Genomic DNA, 20680 nt, shown 5'->3' on the forward strand with positions numbered 1-20680 from the left:
CCAAATTTTAAAAAACATAAAACAAAACTATACATTATTATAAACATCAAGACATCTTTTGCATTTCCTCACATTATATTACACTAATTACACCCACAGCATACAAGGAAAATCAATACAAAATGTTCTACAGATGGCACCTTCCTCCCGCTAGATTGGCAAAAATGTTTAACTCAGACCCAAATTGTTAGAAATGTGGAAAAGAAAAAGGCATTTATTTTCATACCTGGTAGACATGCCAGGAAGTGAAAAAATATTGGAATACAATTAGACAATGGATAGAAGAAATCAGAATCAGAAAATTGAATTTAATCCGGAAACTTTTTTATTAATAACACAAAAATGCAATAAAACAGATAGATATATTATGTTACATATATTAACAGCTGCAAGGATTTCATATGCACAACTCTGGAAGGAAAAAAGGGTTCCACCAGAAGGCATGGTTATTAAAAAAAAATAGATTGCATAGAGATGGACAGGCTAACAATGAAAATAAAAGACAGAGAAGATTCAATTTATTATAGGGCCTGGTATGCTTGGTATGAGTGGTTTAGAAATAAAAATAAAATAAAATGGCAATTAGGAAAAGAATGAGGTAATATGTAAATATGCAAATATACCATGGAGAAGATTGAGATGTAAGGATAAAAGATATTGCTTTATAGTAAGAGCAAGATGCAATGGTAAATACATATACTGAAAAATGTGAGGCAATCAATTATAATTTTACCTGTATTCTTCCCTAAGTGAATCTTCACATGAACTTTCAAGTGAATCTTATGTCAGCTACAACAAGGCCTTCAGACAACTTTTATTTGATACATTACATGTGTTTTAGAATGAACTCTCATTTGGCTAAGGGAGATATTACTACATGAAGAAATAAGAGAGATATTGCAACATGAAGCAACCTGGAATGATTGGCAGGGCCTGTGGGAGTGGATGCTATTCAATGGTGGGATTCAATTTCTTTTACTACCAGTTCTGTGGGCATGGCTTGGTGGGTGTGGCAGGGGAAGGATACTTAAATTCTCCAGTCAGAGGTGGTATTTGCTGGTTCTCCGAGCTACTCAAAATTTCTGGTACCCGTTCTCCAGAACTGGTCAGAACCTGCTGAATATCACCTCTGGTGGTATTACAATGAGGACTAAAATACTTCTCCTCTCCAGCCCCACCAGATGTACTGGACAGCATGGTTGGTTCCTCCCTGGGGCAGGCTGCAGTTTGTACAAGTTACAAGAAATCAAAACCGAGTCCAGACAACCGTGTCATTGGGAAGCATCTCCTCCAGCTAAAGTGACTGGCCCTGCTCCGGAAGGTGATACAATAGTTTTGTTTTGTTTTAGATCAGTTAATTCATGTGTTAGTTATCTCTGGTTTGATTTTATTTATTTTGATTTTATTTATTTATTTATTTATTTTCACTTTTTAAACTGCCCATCTCCTTCATAGAAGGATTGTGTGTGTGTGTGTGTGGGGGGGGTGTACAATAAAATTCCTGCTATATGCCCTGTAGGGGAGTGCCCATGAATTAGATTTGGAAGTTACCATATCGTGCTGGAAATATATTACATCTATTCTAGCCTAGATTTCCAACAGATTTGAGTTAAATTTGAAGTACCTGAATAATATAATAATACCGAAAGTGGCTTTTGTGTGTTCTACCTGGAGGGAAGGCTTTGTCCATATATAGTAGTATAGGAACTGGACATTGCACAAAGGCCTGTCAAGTTGAGCCACCCTGAGGTTTGATCTGAATTTTCTAGAGCCTGGGACTTCTCAGCGGCAGCATCAATCTTATGGAATTTTCTCCCACCTTCTATTCCATTCACTTGTTTTGTTGATTGGTTGGTTTTTAGATATTTTAAATAATTTTAAAACCTGCCTTTTAGTCATTCCACCATTGTGGCAGTGCTTCTGTTTAACCTGCCGTGTTTTTTTTTTTTTTTTTGCCTTTATGCTGCATTTTGATTAGGTATTATTGATAGTTTCACAAGATTAGCATTTGTCCCAAAGGAACTTTTTCAAGAGACAGCGGGCCTTTCTTGTTTTTTCTTTGAAGACGTTTCCCTTCTCATCCAAGAAGCTTCTTGAGCGCTGAGAAGCCGAAAAGTCTTCAAAGAAAAACAAGAAAGTCCCGAATGCCTCTTGAAAAAGCTCCTTTGGGACAACGAATGACTTGGATCACTCAGAATCTCCATAAAACAAGATTAGCATTGATTTACTACGATGTATATGCTACCCGATCGCTTGGAGTAGAGCTCATTTGATGAGTGAGCAGAGGAGGGAGAAAAATGCAGTATAATTAAAAGAGCCGTTTCAGAAACTTCGGCGCCCAAAGCTCATTTTTTCGGCCACCTGTCCAAGAAACCTGAGCAGAGGCTGCTGGTTGCTCGGCGTCCAAGAAACACGTGCGGAGGCGACTCAGCAAAGGGGAAGGTAAGCAAAGGGAGAAAAAAAATGACTCACAACTCACTCCGGCCAATCCCAATGGGCGGATTCTGCAAGGCAGCGCAGGGCTGGGCTGCGCCAGAGCGGGAAGCACCTCGGCCGCTTCTATTCTCTCTAGCGTAGTTGCTGGTTGCCTTCTGGTGCGCCGGGTGCAGGAAGGAGGCGTCCGGTCTCCCTCAGGGCGGCGAAGTGAGTGCAGTGCCTCTTTCGTTTCGGACCCAGCGGAAGCCCTGCGGAACTTGGTGGGGGGTGTCCTTTTCAGTACTGGAAAGAGCGGCCGCTGCCAGGTAAGTGCCTCTCGTTACTGAGAGCGAGGCAGGTTGTAAATCGCAGAGTTTCAGGCTACTGTTCCGACTTCCCGGCTGTTTTCAGCGTAGGGATCGCATCGGTGGGACGGTACGATTTATTTATTTTATTTTATTTATTTATTATTTATTTATTTATTATAAGATAGCAGGCATAAGTATAAGCATGGTTATGAATACATGAAATGGATACATATAATAAAAATAAAAAGAAACGACAGGACATGGACGGTAGGAAAGGGGTGAGGTCAATAGTAGACAGTCTAAGGTTAAAGTGTTTGGTGAAGAAATCACAGTCAGGTAGAGTATTCCAGACATTGACCACTGACCACTGTTGCTGAAGTCGTATTTCCAGCACTCAAGTTCGGTGCGGTTTACCTTGACTTTGTATATACACATCTCCCAGGCAGCGAGTAAGGATGCTGGATTTATGGAGCAGGTGGCCAAATCCTGGGAGAAGCGAGAGCACAGCGAGCGGTTCGTTGGGTTCGCTTTTGCTTAATCAAGCTCCATTGACTGGATTCTCTTCCTAGGCAAAGCCTTCAGTCAACAATCCGCTCTCAAATGTTGCAGCTTGACCTGGTGTGCGGGCTACATCCGTGACTTGGGTGGGAGCTGCTGTGGGATTGAGGGACGTCAGGAGACGGGGATGTGCGCGCTGTCCTGTCCCTGAATCGCTTTCGCGGTACCCTTATCAGCAAAGCTTTCCTGGCGCTGGTTGTCTCCAGGTGTCCTTCGGCTTCCGGGTTGGTGTTAAAACTGGAGGATGCTAAGTAGAAAGACTGACCCTAACGAGTAACTTAGCAGGTGTGGGGGGGGAAACCTTTTGGGAAACTCAGGTTCGAGTGGAGTATTGGTTTGGCCGCCTTGTTACTGTTCACATGTAAACGATAAGAGTCCGATTGCGCTCATCCTTAGCAGGAATTTTGCCTGGATTTGCATAGCGCGCTACAATGGATAGTTTGTGTTTAAACGTATTGTGGCAACCAAGCCTCTCCGTCAAGTTTTTTTTTGTTTTTAACGTGGTTTTAGTTGTGCAGACATTGGCGATCTGCAATGTGCACGCAGTGTTTGTTAACCCGTATTTAGTAGGTTGTGTGAACTGTTGGAGAAGAAATTTGTTGCCCCAAGGCTTCCTGGTGCTGGGCATTCATACCCCAAAGCGACCCCGTTGGAGACAATGATTTCCCCCCACCCCTCCCCCGGCTTGTGAAATCGCTCGTGCCGTAGGTGCTTTAAATAGTTGTTATGGCCGTTGCCTGGGACCAGCCATTCACACGCTACTTGCCCTGACCGGATCAACAACGTGGCGGCTTGCGCTCCCGGGGAAAGGACGCCGCGAGTTCCCCAAACTGATGTTCCTGCCTGCTAAGGGTCGTTCGCCTGTCCGGGAAAGGCGGCGCGGGAAACGGGCAGAACTCGCTTGCAAAGTGGAAGGGGCCGGTTTACGGACGGCGTCCTTTGCTTCTCCAGCCCCGTTTCTTCTTCTTCTTGGTTTGTTTTTGCGTGAACCCCGTGCGCCGTGTGAAAGATGATTTTAAAGACACGCCTCTGCTCTCCTAGACTTCCCTAAGCGATTGCCGGTGAAATTTTTGATCGCGGTCTGCTTCACATTTTCTGAACCGGCGTCTTCCGATTTGGGGTTTTGTCATCTCTCGATAGGGCGGAAAAAACATCTTCCTGAAACGTTGCGTAGTAAGTAGTGTTTTGAATGAATCAAAGGTATGATTCAGTCAAAAGCAGTTTCCTTTTTTTCCCCCTCCCTTGTGGAGGGCCACCCGTTAAGGGATATTATTTTCTGCATTGCACAAAGATTTCAATGCTTGTGATTTTATCTGGTGAGAATTGGGAGGCTCGTTTTACACCATATCGTGAAGCATATCATTTGGGATTTTTGTGTACTTACCCAATCAGATATGAGCCAGATGTCACACTAAGGGTGAATTTTAATTTAAAAAGAATAGAATCTTCTGGAATATTAAAGGGTAACGTGTTTCATTTATTTTTATTGCTGCAGTCTAACACAACGTTCAGGAAACTAACTTGATCACTTTTGTGCATACTCTCAAGTTTAGCCCTTCTGTTTAGTTCTAAGATTTGCTCAGAAAACTACTAAGGGTTAAAAAAATTTTTTTTTTTGGGGGGGGAGTGCTGTCATGAAATTCCAGCCATTGTAAATGAAAGAGTGTATTGTATGGGGAGGGGTGAAAACTCTGGCCTGACCAGTTGAATTACTAGAGTGGAAAACTCTTTAATGAAACAGGTTTGAAAAATCCCCCTAGGATTTATCATGCTAATGGACTGTTTGAAAAATTCTGCACCTAGCTGAAAGTCTAAATGTAAAATCCAATTACTTAAGTAAAATAATAATAAAATGGACTAACAAATCTAGTTTGTTCAGCTGCTGGTCTTTATCTCCTTCAGTAATAATACTTCATTGAGTGAAATGCCTAATAGTGCTGAAGCACAATAAGGCACTCTCCAGATATTCAGATAAACACTCAGAATTATGATGGCTGTTAATTCTGGCAGTTGCAATCCCAAGAAATCCAGTTTCCCATCCCCTCCCCAAATTGTTTCTAATCTAATCTTTGCATCTGTTTTTCTTATTATCAACAAAAAGCTAGTATGACTTGTAGTTTTGTAATATTAACTATTAATTAACTAAGTTAGCTGTGAACTTAGGCAAGTCCTGTGATACCTTCTCACAATGTATAATAGATGATATGGTTTGAACATGTGGTGTAATTCTTTAGCTAAAGGATACTGAACAATTTCATTTGCTCTTTGAGTAGAATGCACATGTTTTTAAAGATAGGTTCATTGCGTGCAATTTATAGTTAGAGCAAAAAGTGAGACAATGCCTTCAGCATATGTCATGAGGAGTGATGAATTCTCATTTGAGAGGCAAGCAAGACAAAGTAGATGCATTGTTTTCCTTGTCACTAATTACATTAAATTCATAATTGAGGGGATGAGGAAGTAAATAGAGTGACGCAACCTCTGGATTATGGCTACGAGGCTGGAAGTCATACATAAAAAGGCCAAAAGTATCACATATTTTAATAACATCCCATGGTTATGGGTAGTCCTCAACTTACAGCCACAATTAGAATCTTGGTCTTTGAGTGAAGTGTTGTTAAGCAAGATGCCCATGTGACTGCTTCCCTCATGACTGCAAACCCGGCACTCTGAGTTATGGTTGTTAAATGATTTCCCGGCTGTTACGCAGATGGGAGTTCTGGGTAAGAACTGTGGGATGCTTGGAGGGGGGTGGCCCTGGGAGGGTCCATGGGGGAGGGAATCTTTCATTGGGCTGTAAGAACAGAGCTAAAAACCCTGCCCTCTAAGGGGAAATCCTTTGTTGGGTTGCAGGAATATGATTAAAATTCTGAAGATTTAAGCTCTGTTCTTGCAATGGCTCAGCAGTTAAAGAAGCTTAGCTTAGTAGAAAGCTGACAGTCCAGGTTTGAGACCCAAGTGCTGCACAATGGGGTGAGCTCCTGTTGCCCCAGTTTCCTGCCCACCTAGCAGTTTGGAAACATACGAATGCGAGTAGATAAATAGGTACCACTTTGGTGGGGAAGGTAACAGCGTTCCATGCACCATGGCATATAGTCATGCTGGCCACATGACCACAGAAGGGTCTTCACACAACAGATATGACTAAACAGGCGAAACCTTTACCTTTTACCTGCAGCCCAATGAAGGTTTCCCTTCCTCCTGCGCCTCCCCCCTCCCCCAGGGATGGGAAGGGAGGGAAAATCCTTGTTCTGCTGGAAATTTCAGCTTGATGCCAAGCAGGGATTCCGTCCTGGAAGGTAATCCCTTTGCTCTCAAAGCACTGTCCTGATTGGATAGAATCTCAACTCCATGTGAAGCTGAGTTCCCCCTCCCAAACAGGCAACGATTTTTAGCCGATGTCCAGAGGCAAGAGGAAGTCCTCTGGGCAAGCAGGTCCAAACCTTCCCTGCTGGCTTCTCCATTGACTTAGTGGGTCAGCCAACAAGGAAGATCGTAAAATGGTGATCACAGGATTGAGAAGCACTTTGGCAGTTGGTTGTGAGCTCAAATAGTTTTCTAAGCACCCAGATTATGATCACGTGGTAGGGACCTACACTTTACACGTGCTTTACGGGCTATAAATCACCTTTTCTGAGGCCATCATAACTTCTAATGGTCATTAAATGATTGGTTATAAGTTGAGGACAACCTGTTGTTTCATTACCTTGATAATAATCTTTCCCTCTGGTATGAGCAAAGCAATGCGGTTTAGGTTTGGCTTAGTATATTGTATGGTACCCAGTCCTTGCAACTTATACAGTTGCAGTTGGTTTAAAAAGTTTTATTTTGTGGGATAGGTGTTCTGACACATGATTTCAGTACAGCATCCAGATAGTCTGTTCACTTCTTCTAAGAGAAAAGGAGTGAAGGTTCCTGTTGAAGCTCTCTGCCTACAGTGTTGATTCAAAGCCATTTTTGGCATTTTATTTCTAGTGGTCTGAACCATTTTGTCAGGAAAGAAGGGTTGATATTTTTCCCATCGAAGTTCCCACCCCCATCTCCAAACTCTGTCAGAATGGTATAAAGAGTTCACCTTCTCTTAAAGTCTCAGAATGTAGTGATACAGATGTTATATTATGTCATGCCTCCCATGTACTGTACAATTTTTACAAGATCATCATCCTTTGGAACGGGGGAGGGAGATATTTATTTTTATATATCCAGTGGTGTTCCCACTTAGGTGACCCCAAGGAGGCACCACATTACTGGCTTCATCCTTATTGGGAATCTAAAGACAGAGGTAGCCAGATGTTATGCAGTGCGGTTCAAGCCCTCTGCCAGGAATTTTAATTCACAGATCTTTGAACTTTAGGTGGCTATATGCAGTGCAATAGCTTTATCTCAGAAAAAAATATATGCAAAATATAAGATGTTTGGAGGAATAAAATCAGTCAGATCTAACTCTAACCCTCTGATTGACTCTGCCAGGCTAATGTTCCTAGTTCCTTAACTGTGAAAGGAGAATTCCACAATGGAATTAGTCCATATATACTTTCCTTCACTGTATGTCTTTCAAACAGAAAGTGGAAAACCATTGGTTTATGGTTTTCTGCATCAAGTCTGGGAATCAATTAAATGGCCCGTAAGATTTAATCTGATCTTATGTTAATGGGTCCTGATATACCAGGAACAATTATATATATTTGGGCAAGTACTAACAATAACCAGAATGCATAGGAATGTCATCAGTTTAGACTTTCACCAATATAAGAATCAGAATCAATAATCTTGTTTGTGTTGTTTTCCCAGGGAGAATAAAATTCAGCTGAAATTCTTATGGGTGGGTGTGCAAATCTTGGCTTTATCTTGCTTATAGCACAGCCACAAGTGAAGCCTTTTTTTCACTGTATTATTTTCCCTGTAAACTCAGCTTGTCTCAGCTTTAAAATAAAGGAGCAAATTCTTGAAAGTTTGGGAGAACTTCCACCTATTGAATTTCTGGAAGGCCATAGAAGATTTTCTGTGTCATGGTGTCAGGAGAAAGGATGAAAAGGTTTAGACCAGGGGTGTCCAACCTTGGCAACTTTAAGACTTGTGGACTTCAACTCCCAGAATTCCTCAGCCAGCTTTGCTGGCTGAGGAATTCTGGGAGTTGAAGTCCACAAGTCTTAAAGTTGCCAAGGTTGGACACCCCTGGTTTAGACTATTCTTTAAGTGACAGACAAGCTGACAAACTGACTTCATTCATTTTTCAAAGCCCTAAAATGCCCCGGTGGCCCAAATAATGACAATTGAGGACTATTTTTCCTATTAGCTAGAAGTGGGGTTTTAATCGTAAATAAATGCTGAAAAATTGAATGGCTGGTACTCCGTGAAACAGAATGCTGGGATATTCCAAGGGTTGTCCTCTCAAATTAATCCTAGTGGAACCCAACATATGGGAACTATTTTGAAATAAGTTTTTTTTTTTTCAAATGAGTCAAGTAGTCAAAACAGCAACAACAACAACAACCCATCAGCATTGGTAATAAAACTAAAATGTTGCTACAAAAATGACTCTCCCTTTGAACAGTTTGGATTTTCTAGGATTCATTTCTGATCAATCCAAATTAACTGCTACTCTAGGATTAGATGTGATGAGCGAGACGTGGTTAGATTAGGTAATCTTATAACCAGATGGCGCAACATGTTCTGGTTAAGATCCAGCAGCTTGACCATAACCTTGATTAAAATTCCAATTCAGTGTCAAAGGACTAAGGGGAAAACATGCCTCCAAAAGGGACAGAGCTTTAGTCTTTTGTAAAGAAATCCCCACCCCCCTTAGGCTTATAGAATCCATTCAAGTCCTCATGGAAATTTACGGTTGTGTGGAAGCAGTTTGAAGAAAACCATCCTAGATTGATGTGCTCAAAACTGGACACACCATTTCAAGTTTGGCCTGACTATTAACAAACAGAATAGGATAGTTACTTCCCATAAACTTGAGTCTCTACTCATTAATAACATTTTGGAGTAGCATTTGCCCTTTTAGCAATCATTGACTTATATTTAACTTGTTGCATAGTAGAACACCATTCTTTTTCTTTCTACAGAAACCAAGCCATATACTTTTTATTTATTTTCTTCAGCTGAAAACCTTTATATTACTCACTTCAAACCTGTGTTTCATCACCTGAATACTAAAGCCAGAAGAACTTTTTGAATCTTCTTTTCCTCTTCTAGCTACTCCTCCTAGTTTTGTGTAATTTGCAAAAGTAGTCATCATTTCTTCATTCCTTTCGTGAATAAAGTTGCCATATAACTGTGTGATAATCTACTCAGTACTACTCTCCTACCTCCATGTATGTAGAACCACTTCTGAGTACTCTCTGGGTACAGTTATTTAATCAGTTACAGATTTATATGATGATGATGGTGATGATGATAATACTAATAATAATAAAAACAACCCATCCCAAATAATGTTATTTTCATGGTCCTTTGAGTCAGTTTAAGGGACAATGTGGGCAGGTCAGTGAAGTTTTCTTGGTAATATTTTCAAAGATGACTTGCCAGAAATGCCTTCTGAGGTGTCTTAATAAAGATATCATGAAGTACTTTGTCAGAAGCTGTGCTGAAGTCAAGGTACACTATGCCTGCGCTATATTACCAATTTGTGAAGCTAGTAATTATGTCATAAAACAGAGATAAGATTAATCTGGCATGACTTGTTTGTGATAAACCTATGCTGGCTTCTCTTAATTGTTTTATTCCAATCCTAGTGCTCACAAGGTGGCACTCACAAGGTGGCAAGATGACAGACTTGTAATTTCATGAGTTGGCTTACTCTACCACCCCCCCAAAGATAAGAACAGTGTTTGCTCTCCTCCAGTCTTCTGGAACGTTAACCGTCCTCCAGAAATTCTCAGAGTCAGTAGCATTTCAGTCACCTTCATTAGTTTCGTCATTAACCTAGCATAGTGGTTTTCTACCTTTTCTTCACCCTGGACCCCCTTTAAATACCTTTTGTGGCCACGCACCATGGCCACGGTCCACTAAGACTTAAGATATAAATCTTAACATTTCTTCAAGCCTTTGCAGACCCTCCCTCTGATGAAATTGTTGTCCCCCCAGGGGTCCATGGAGCACAGGTTGAGAACAACTGACCTAGCATATCATCTGGCCCTAGAGACCTGAATTCATTAAAATTAGTTGAATGGGGTTTTTTTTAATCCCTCTCATTTGTCCTGAACTACATGTCTCCTTCTCCATTAATAACACATTTATGGCCAGGAAAGGTTTCACATCCTTTTAAAAATAAGACAACTCCAAAATAAGAGTTAAGATGTTCTGCCTTTCCACCATGACCATTACCAAATTACCCCTTTCTCTTCACATCTGTGACCTCTTTATCTTTATCAAAAAGCATTTGTTCTGATTTCTGTTATAATCTGTATTTTCTGATGACTACTTTGTATCCCTTTCTGATTATACCACCCTGCTTTAATATGAGTGTGAAGAAAGAAAACATCCTCTTTTTTTTCCCAGTGTTTTGAGAAAACTCCTTGTATATCTTCCAAAGAGAGGAGATATTTTTCCTTTTAGAACAGATTGTTTGCAGGTGTGCCATCTATATCTTGGATTATAAGATTCATCCATCCTTCCCTGACTTGTTTTTCTCCTTCAGGATTTCTCACCATTGGATCATGCCTATGTGTAGGCTTCTCAAAATCTGATCTTCCTACATCCCACATATCAAGCCTATTCTTTTTCCTTTTCATATCATGAACTCAAAGATTGTCTGGTCATTTTCTTCCTGTTGGTAAGAATTAGCTCCATAATAGCAGATCTCCATGTTCCTTGTTCTGTCTTTTGACTGACATTGTCGGCAAAAGAAGGCAAGAATTTGTTGGACCTTTTGGCACAGCAAGATTTCTAGCAAGTGTCAGGACAGCTAAACTTTCTATTGTCATTGATATATATGTTGCTTTGAAAGCTTCATTATTTGATACGGAAGACCTAACCTAATCCCTAAGTTCTGTCTGCCTAGGTGATTTATAATAAACTTACAGAACAAAATCACTTTTGTTTTTCAGTCTTTTTATTCATAATCAAACACTATCAACAGGATTTCTGTGCTCAGTTGTGTGATTTGCATCTAAGCATATATTTTCTTAACATACAGCACAATATTATCACTCCCCTTTTTTGAATCTATTAAATTCTGGCTTTCCAGGGCTATGTTTCAATCATGAGTGTCATGTCTATGGCTCTTTACCCAGGCCTTTGATTGAAGCATTGTCAAACTAGATTTCATTGAGGGATGCATCAGGGTTGTGTTTGACATTGAGGGCTGGGGTGGGCATGGCCAGAGTGGGCATAACCAGCTCTAGATCAGGGGTGGGATTCAATTTTTTAAACAACCGGATCTGTGGGTGTGGCTTAGTTGGTGGGCGTGGCTTGGTGGTCATGTTATTGGCTGGGTGTAGCCAACTCAATATCACTCACGAGGCACGCATCTCTTCACCTGGCCTCTCGTGACTGTGGGGATTCTGCAACAGACATAAGTGTGAAAAATGGTCATAAGTCACTTTTTTCAGTGCCGTTGTAACTTTGAATGGTCACTCCACACAAGCAAAGTACCAGCAAAGGAGGGGAAAAAAACTCCAGAGAGGTTCCTGAGACAGGAAGTCTAGTCCTGCCAAGAATGTAATAAGGGTTAATGGAGGGGCAGTTTCTGTAAGCAACACCCGAATGTTTCCTTCCTGCCTTCCTTACAGGATTAGGCCAGTAATTTCTTCTAACAACTGGTTCTCCGAACTGCTTAGAATGTTAACAATCGGTTCTAGTGAATAGGTGCGAACTGGTAGAATCCCACCCCTGCTCTACACCACTCATGTCAGGGACACCTGTGGTGGCTTGAGTGCTCTGCCAGTGAAAATGTGCTCCCGAGCCCCAAATATGGAGCCCAGGAGCTGTTTTTGGCTGCGACGGCCTCCTGCAACCCTCTGCCAGCAAAAACAGAGTTCAGGAAGGCCGTGTGCGGCCTACCCAAGCTCCATTTTCACTGGCAGAGGTACTGCCGGATTCAACTCCCAGGCCTTAAGTTTGACACCCATTTTAGACTATTTGGGTTGTTTTCCTTTATTCCCACCTGGTTTTGTCACTCCACCACCTTTACCCTTCTTTTCACCTCTTGCTGTTTTACTTCTTGTTGGTGTTTTAACCAGTGCATAAACCATGCAGAATCAGTTCATTGATGTTGAGAATAAGGGATTAAAAATACCAAGACTTGAGTTAATGTGACTTGCCTATGGGCAGATTACAACTTTTGTAACTAAATTACAGTGTTAATATGACACCTACATATACAGTGCAATACTTAACGTCTCATTTCACAATAATGTTAGCAAGGCCCAATAATATTAGATCTGAGAAGAGAGAAAAAAAGTGGGGCATATATCTTGGCAGGGCTGTGTCTCTAAATTTAAAACAGTAATTCTCTTCTCCCAGATAAAATGCTTAAGAAAAGATTGCCAAGAGTCACTCTAGGGAAGGTGAATAAATCATAAACAACAAATAAACAGTTTAAAATCCGTAAACTGAATTACTCAAATGTCTCTCTTGATGCATTGTGTAATTTTTATTTTACTTCGGTTTGGGGTATTTGAAGGATTTGAGTGTTCTAGTTTTATTTAAAAAAAGAATGTGTCTATCCCTGTGAAGAGTAGGCTATGGTCTGTTCATTTGATTAACTTTATGAATACATATTAATACATTAAACTTTATTAAATAAAAATGTACACATTTAAATTTAAACATTTCTCTTATCCTATAATGTAAACATTAACCAAATAGTAGCATCCTAAACCATCCATGACTTCCATTCAACTTATTTTTACTTTATGTCATTTTATGCTTTTCGGTATTCATGGTCAGCTCATCAATAGAAGGCCAAGATATAGATAAGATTTAGATCATACAAGGTTATATAAATTCACTGAGTAAATTTGGATGTGAGACCAATATTAGCTATTTCTTTCAGAGCCATTAGTTCACATAAGCAAACTTTCTCATTATGAAGTTAAAAATGAACCTGCTGGGAGAAGAATGAATATATACTTGATTATTTGTTGTTGTTCAGTCGCTAAGTCATGTCTAACTTTTCATGACCACATGGACCATAACACGCTAAGCCTCCCTGTCCTCTACAGTCTCCAAAAATTTACCAAAATTCATGTTTATTGCTTCTATGATACCATCTATTCATCTCATCATCTGCTGGCCCCTTTTCCTTTCAATTTTTCTAGGGTTTTTTCTAGTGAGTCCTCTATTAATTAAGACACTTGATTATACTGAGGAAGAATACCCATTTCATCTTTAAATTAATTCAGAATTCAGATATGGGGAATTCATTTCTTAGTAGTTTAAATTTTATCAATAGTAACTTCAAGTAAATAATCCTTGGCAATTAGGAAATATATTACTTACCTAGCCAATCAGTTCAGCATAGGTTAACAAAATAATCATGTTTTAATAATCATGTGTCTTTGATTCCTTTTTAAAAGTTGATTTCTGATTCCTCATAGCTATTTGAACTGACATAAAGCTCAGCATCCTGGAAATCTCTTCTGATAATTTTGTACCTGGGTTTCAGATGATTGTAAATAGAATATAAATATATATCCAGATTTATACTCATATAACACAATCTTACTTTACTATTTACTGTTTTTTAAAAGTGTGAGATTGTAACTGAATATGAGAAGTAGTAGGCCTCCATTCTAACTGCACATTCTGTTCATAAAGGTGTACCTTGAAACTGGGTTAGAAATCCAAGTTTCTCAAATTGCTGTAAATGTTATTACTTGTTCAGGTAAAACAAATTCTTGGAGACAATAGCTTATACCCCATTCTATTGCTTGATGATTCACAAATAGAAACTAGAAGTTCCACTATACTTGGTAGGGCCGGTTAGTCTTTATCAGAAACTGAACCTTTCACAAGCAGTGAAAGAGATTAGATATTGCAGAACCACTTGGTAGTAGAAGAAAACCATTTCGGTTTAAATAGTCTCTTTACATATGTTCTTTGCATATGCTTTCATGCTGATTTGAGTACCTAAATAGTTTCCTGTATTTCATGTGCACAAAGAAAGAGCAAATTGCAACCAAGGTTTGTATTCTGGATAGACTCTTCTGAAAAAATATGAAGATCCTCAGAATATATACCCTGTTTCTCCAACAATACGGCCTCCCCAATAGGAAGTCCCAGCATGTTTTATAGGCATGAATGAAATTAAGCCCCTTCCCCAAATCAAGGCCTATATTAAAACATGCGAAATGGGGGGAATGGTGGGAGGGCTTGCCGTTAGGAAGTACTTTTGTTGCACACCGGATATGGTGCTGCCTGCATTGACCCCAATACAAAGTGCCCCACCAATGCCAAGGTCAACATCCAAGCCGTTGCACGGTATTAGCTGTTCTGATAGCTTCATCTTGATTGATTTTGCTAGTTTACGAATTATTTGGGTTTGTATTTGGTACTGCTGTATTTGCCTAGATGCATATGTATACAGGTGTTTTTTGGAAGCTATTTCATTTGGATGCAGTAGTGTTGTATGTAGTTAGAGTTATTCCCAAATACATATCCTGTGCAATGAATGTCATACTTTAACTCATGGACACTTGAATTTCCACTTAATGGTAAACTAAAAATCCAGGGTTATTACAAATTAGCTTAAGATAATTGAATTTGATGCATATAACTTATACATACTTGTTTTATTCCTTCCTATTAAATAGGAACATGAAACAGTTTATTAAACATTTTGTCCTGGATGGTTACTTCTTTTACAAACCAGAATATCAATCCATCTTCATAGTTTGTTTAGTCTTCTTTTGAAGTGATATACAAGAAGGCCATGCACTTACTAATGTAATTGGGCATTTGGTAGTAGTACCTTTTTATTGGTATAAAGTATGTCTTAATTAAGTTTACTAACATTTTAAATTAACATTTTAAATAAACATGTTATTTAACATTTTATTGGTGCTTTATGGTTCGATGCTTTTTGTTTCAGTTTGTTTCTTAAACTAGGCATTCTAAAAGAAGCAGTACTTGCAAGATATGAAGAGTGATAGAATGCAATTTAGATGTAATGGCAATCATGAGCAAAACTGCTATACCACTTGAATTACAAGCATCTCTCATCAGCCCTTTTGCTGGCTACTCCTAGGTCCTGGGATGATATTGTCTTTTTTTTCAAGGGCCACAGTTGGGTTGCTTACTGTTTCCTTTTTGGGTTGGGTTCGGAGGGGTTAAGAATTATTTTAATGAATTGAGTCTATTTAACATCTCAACATAACCCTTGAAATTATGAGAAAGAGAATCACCGATTCATATTTTTTGCTGGTAATTCCAGGGCACAGGAAGGGCTCTGGCGGTCTTAAACAGTTCAGATGGCTATAAATTTTGATGGTCTTATTTTTGGTTATCCCTGAATCTCTAGAAAATATTTTTGAGCGCTATTTTACATATAGGCATGTTTGATTCACTGTGTGATATACCAGCCATTATTCTAAGTACATATATACATACATACATACATACATACATACATGTGTGTGTGTGTGTGTGTGTGTGTGTTCAAGCTTAGAAATTTGTAAGGGTTTTTTGCTGATTCAAAATTGGACACCTAAGTTTGTCAAAATTTAATATCTTTGATAAGATGATTTAGCTTGGTGATGAAAAAGGAATGAACTTGTATTGACATAATCTCTGGTCTCACTTGGGAGCCATGTTCCTCTTCTCTCTGTTTAGTGTTCTGATCCAGATGAAAGGGAGGGAGGAACTTGTTGGGAATAAAAATAAAAGTTGTTGGATGAAAATTAGGAAAAGGGAGTTTGAAGGGTACTGAGAAATTCATTTTGTTGAAAATCTCTAAATTCTCACTTGGGGGAAGCTGATCTAATCTGTTCTTATTGTTTTCCAGACAAGGCTCTGAAAGGAACTAATGCAAGATGTCTAGGAAAGCATTTGATTATTCTTGCTTAGTATTCCCAGTATCAGTGTTAAAAGGATTCAAATTATGATGATTCAGGATACCATCTATGTACGGTACAGACAAGGGAAAAGATAGTTAGGAAAACCCAATTGAGTCAATGAATTGAAGGCCCACATCTGGGTAAGGAACCAATGAATTCTTGCTGTCCACTTTCTCCACAGGAACAAATGAATAAAATCTGGTGATTTTCTGCCTTGAAGTATGTTATGAACTAATAAAAACTAATTAATAAAACTTATCAACCGCATGATAAGCAGGCTTGTAATCCTGCACCTTTGATTGGCCCATGGATAGCGAACAGGGATTGGTCCGCACGGAGCAGCCTGATTGGCTATTAGTTGAAAATCTCCCATTGGGCAAAAGTTAAGCATTTGGACACAGGTCATTGGTTAACGGGTCAGCAGCCAGCTCTATAAAAGAGCTGCTGCTGCCCAAGGTTTTTACGCTCTGTTCCTAATCCTTAATAAAGAGTTGAAGTTCACTAATTCTCTGACTCATCTCCGTTCCTTGCACCCATGCCCAGAATATAACACTGGCGACGAGGATGGGATACGGAGACGATAGAGCTGACTGAACACTAAAGAGTGCCAAACAGAGCACGTGGCTGAACATGCACCAATGACGGCAACATGGCCAGTGGTGCTATACCACCCGCTCCATTTGACCCGGCAAACGAAGACTGGGACTCGTATATGGATCGGTTCCAGATGTTTCTGGAGACCAATAACTTAAAGGACGCTACAACCGGCAAGAAACGAGCAATATTCCTGACCCATTGCGGGCCGGCCGTATTTAAGATGGCGAAATCACTTGCAAAACCAGCTGAGGTGAAATCAATGGACTGGGACGCCCTCGCTCCCCTCCTACAGGCCCACTATGCACCCGCAGTGCCAACACTTGTCCGAAGGCACGAATTTTACCAGAGGGACCAACGGAAAAGCGAGAGTCTTGCAGACTACATCGCTGACCTCCGGAACTTGGGAGGCCTCTGTGGGTTCTCCAACCTCGAAGAAGCTTTGCGAGACCGCATAGTTCTGGGATTAGATGACCAGATGGTGCAGAGCAAGATCATGGCCAAAGGGGACATCGATCTTGCCGATGCCATCGCAGACGCTACCGCAGCAGAAGCAACCAGGAAGTCGGCCGCTCGAATGCGCTGCACCAACGCACCACTCCGTCAACTCGCGAATGACACCTCGCCTCGCCCCGAGAGGCACTCAACAACGGCGCACCATGAAGACCTGGAATCCCCATCAGAAAGTGATGAGGAAGAGGTCAACCGACTCCGGTCCGAACGAGACCAACAAAACCAACGATTCCCGCAACAATGCGCGGGTTGTGGGGCAAACCACCCACGATCCGATTGCAAATTCCTTGACGCACTCTGCCGTTCTGGTGGAAAAAGAGGCCACATTGCAAAGGTCTGCAGAAGCAAGCGAGGGTCCAGTCCAAAGCGCAGGGAGAATAACTGCAGCCAGTCTTCGGGATTCGCTCCTGCGAATCGAAACCACCAGAACCACCAATGGAACAACCACTCCTACAGAAACAAAACACCTGCCTCTTCAACGAGACGAGAAGAGGCACACCAAACCATTACCATCGGCCACGCTACATCCTTAGATGCAAGAAAGATCCGAGTGAAGGTCGCCATCGAGAACCAACCTTGCGTGATGGAAGTTGACTCGGGGTCGTCTCTCTCAATGGTTTCCTGGAAGACCTTCAAACAACTAATTCTGGCCATCCGTCGTCAGGACCTCAGTCCCCAAAGGATCATACTCAAGGATTACCAGGGCAACAGAATCCCGGTCATCAGTTCCAGCCAAGTCCAAGTCTCCTTCAAGAATCATATTGCATCATTACCGCTGACCGTCGTCGACCGTGACCGGCCTAGCTTATTAGGCCTACAATGGTTCGCCCCACTCGGGATCGAGGTAGCCGGTGTCCACCGAGCTGAGAGCAACGACTGGGAAGAGTTTATCGTCCAAGAATTCCAGGACGTTTTCTCAGACGAGCTAGGCAAGTACAAGAGGACCCCATTATCATTTAACCTCAATCCCGAAGTAGCTCCCATCCGCCTTAAGCCTCGTCGGGTACCTTTTGCACTCAAACCAAAGATCGACGAGCAACTCGATAAATTAATAGCCCAGGGCGTTTTAGAACCAACCGACCACGCCCGTTGTGAAACCCCAATTGTAACACCCATTAAACCAGATGGATCGTTAAGAATTTGTGGCGATTATCGGGCCACTTTGAACCACGCACTTCAGCAGAGTGCTTACCCGGTGCCGGTGGTTCAACATCTTCTCCACTCCCTGGGTGGTGGGAAGATATTCACTAAATTGGATTTAGCACAAGTATACCAACAGTTGCCCGTTGATGCGGAAACTGCGGAAGCACAAACTATCGTTACGCATAGAGACGCTTTTAAGTGCAATAGAGTCCAATTCGGAGTGAGCGTAGCTCCGGGAATTTTTCAAAGTTTAATGGAGAGACTCTTACAAGGAATAAAAGGGGTCGTGCCATATTTTGATGATGTTTTAATCGCCGCCCCTAATAGAGACATCTTAGAAAAGCGTCTCAGAATGGTTCTAAAGAAATTTAAAGACGCCGGCCTGAAGGTTAAAAAAAATAAATGTCAACTGTGTACTGAGAGGGTGGAGTTCCTGGGATACCTTCTCGATAGTCAAGGAATCCATCCCACTGATAACAAGCTAAAAGCGATTAAAAACGCCCCAATGCCTAAAAATAGAACAGATCTCCAAGCCTTTCTGGGGCTCATTAACTTCTACAACATTTTCTTGCCCCAGAAGGCAACTGTAGCAGAGCCCTTACACAGACTTCTTGATAAAAGAGCAACCTGGGTCTGGGGACATCGAGAGGAACGCGCCTTCCAACAAGTGAAAGACTTACTAACCTCCGACGCTGTTTTGATGCAGTACAACGAGACTTTACCCTTAACTATTACTTGCGACGCTTCACCGTTTGGAGTGGGAGCAATCTTAAGCCATGTACTACCAAACGGAAATGAAGCACCTATTGCGTTTTTCTCACGAACATTATCAAAGGCTGAAAGGAACTATAGCCAACTCGATAAAGAGGCCCTTGCTGTTGTGTCTGCTGTGAAGCGTATGGACGAGCATTTACGATAGTCACAGATCACAAACCATTGCTTGGTATTATAGCGGGAGACAAGCCAACCCCCTATATATTATCGCCAAGAATGACTCGTTGGTCTGAGTTCCTAGCTGCCTACAATTATCTGTTGCAACATCACCCGGGGAAATCCATTCCCCACGCTGATGCGTTAAGCCGTTCCCCACTTCTGGAAACCGTCAGCGACCCAGCTCCAACCCTCATGATGCTCCAAATCGAGGCGCTGCACTCGCAGCCACTAACAGCGAGAGACATCGCCATCGAGACGAGACGGGATCCTGTCCTGGCACGAGTTCTCAGCTGGGTCGAACGAGGATGGCCAGCTGACCAACTCCACGACAATTTTGCACCATTCAAGAATCGGCAAACAGAGCTTTTCTCCCAGAGAGGCTGCGTTCTCTGGGGGGATAGAGTAGTCATCCCAGAGAGGCTACAACAGACTGTTTTAAAAGTATTACACGAGGGACATCTGGGCATCGTGCGCATGAAGGCACTCGCACGAAGCTACGCATGGTGGCTGGGCATCAATAAGCAGATCGCAGCCTGGGTAACCACGTGCCAGAAGTGCCAAGACGTTAGCAATGCCCCACCTAAAGCGACGCCAACCGAGTGGGAAACCCCGCGGGGCCCGTGGTCCCGTATCCACGTTGATTTTGTGGGACCCACCAAAGGACACACGTTTTTATTAACAGTTGACGCCTATTCAAACTGGCTAGAAATCCAGAAGATGAAAACAACCACAACAGAGTCAGTCATTAATAAACTTAATAAATTATTTGCAACGCATGGGTTGCCAGACGTTTTAGTTTCCGATAACGGACCCCAGTTCACTGCCCTAGCTTTTAAACAGTACCTAGCGGACCGGGGCATCCGCCACGCGCTAACCTCGCCAGCGCACCCTGCGGCCAACGGAAGGGCGGAGCGAATGGTACAATTCATCAAAAAAAACCTACATAAAATGGACTATGGGGACATCGACGACAAGCTCAACCGAATACTCCTGCTTCAACACATCACCCCACACAGCATCACGAATAAGACGCCTGCCGAACTGCTAATGGGGCGAAGACTTCGCTCCCACCTCGACCGTCTCCATCCTTCTTATTCACCAGAAAAACCTTTTGGATCTAGCGGAAAGTGCCGCGAATTCAAGGTAGGCGACTTGGTGTTTGCTAAAAACTTTTCTGGCGACCCATTATGGGTCCCTGCAACTATACCC

General features: G+C 41.6%; 1 protein-coding gene across 2 annotated transcripts in view; it reads left to right on the top strand.

Moving 5' to 3' along the window:
• The first annotated feature begins 2523 nt into the window (after positions 1–2523).
• ELOVL7 (ELOVL fatty acid elongase 7) overlaps positions 2524–20680 on the top strand; it is a 64524-nt gene continuing 46367 nt past the window's right edge. The window contains exon 1 of one of the 2 annotated variants that reach the window (XM_026670512.2): positions 2524–2741. The gene's annotated coding sequence lies outside the window, so the exon portion shown is untranslated. Of the gene's footprint in view, positions 2851–20680 lie in introns of both variants that reach the window. The other variant, XM_087958392.1, reaches the window with a different exon arrangement.

The sequence above is a fragment of the Notechis scutatus genome, chromosome 2, assembly GCF_049901735.1.
Source record: "Notechis scutatus isolate UNSWTSFEM ecotype Mainland chromosome 2, rNotScu1.2, whole genome shotgun sequence".
NCBI lineage: Eukaryota > Metazoa > Chordata > Lepidosauria > Squamata > Elapidae > Notechis > Notechis scutatus.